This window comes from Seriola lalandi, unplaced genomic scaffold (assembly GCF_002814215.2).
Source record: "Seriola lalandi dorsalis isolate HSWRI2012SDOR001 ecotype SW California unplaced genomic scaffold, Sedor1 jcf7180002054299, whole genome shotgun sequence".
NCBI classification, from domain to species: domain Eukaryota; kingdom Metazoa; phylum Chordata; class Actinopteri; order Carangiformes; family Carangidae; genus Seriola; species Seriola lalandi.
In genome coordinates, this window is record NW_019524852.1 from 97,451 (window position 1) to 97,670 (window position 220).

Consider the following 220-nt stretch of genomic DNA (forward strand, 5'->3'; position numbering starts at 1 on the left):
CACACACACACACACACACACACACACACACACACACACACACAAACACACACACCACCTATTCAGGGTGATGAATCGTGGCCTCGTGGCAGGAGGCCTTGATTTTTGAACATCATCCAATATCAGGCCTTGGGGAAAAAGCAGAGGCGATAGATACGCTAGGTATATATACAGTATATATAAATGTATATATATAGACACACACACACACACACACACA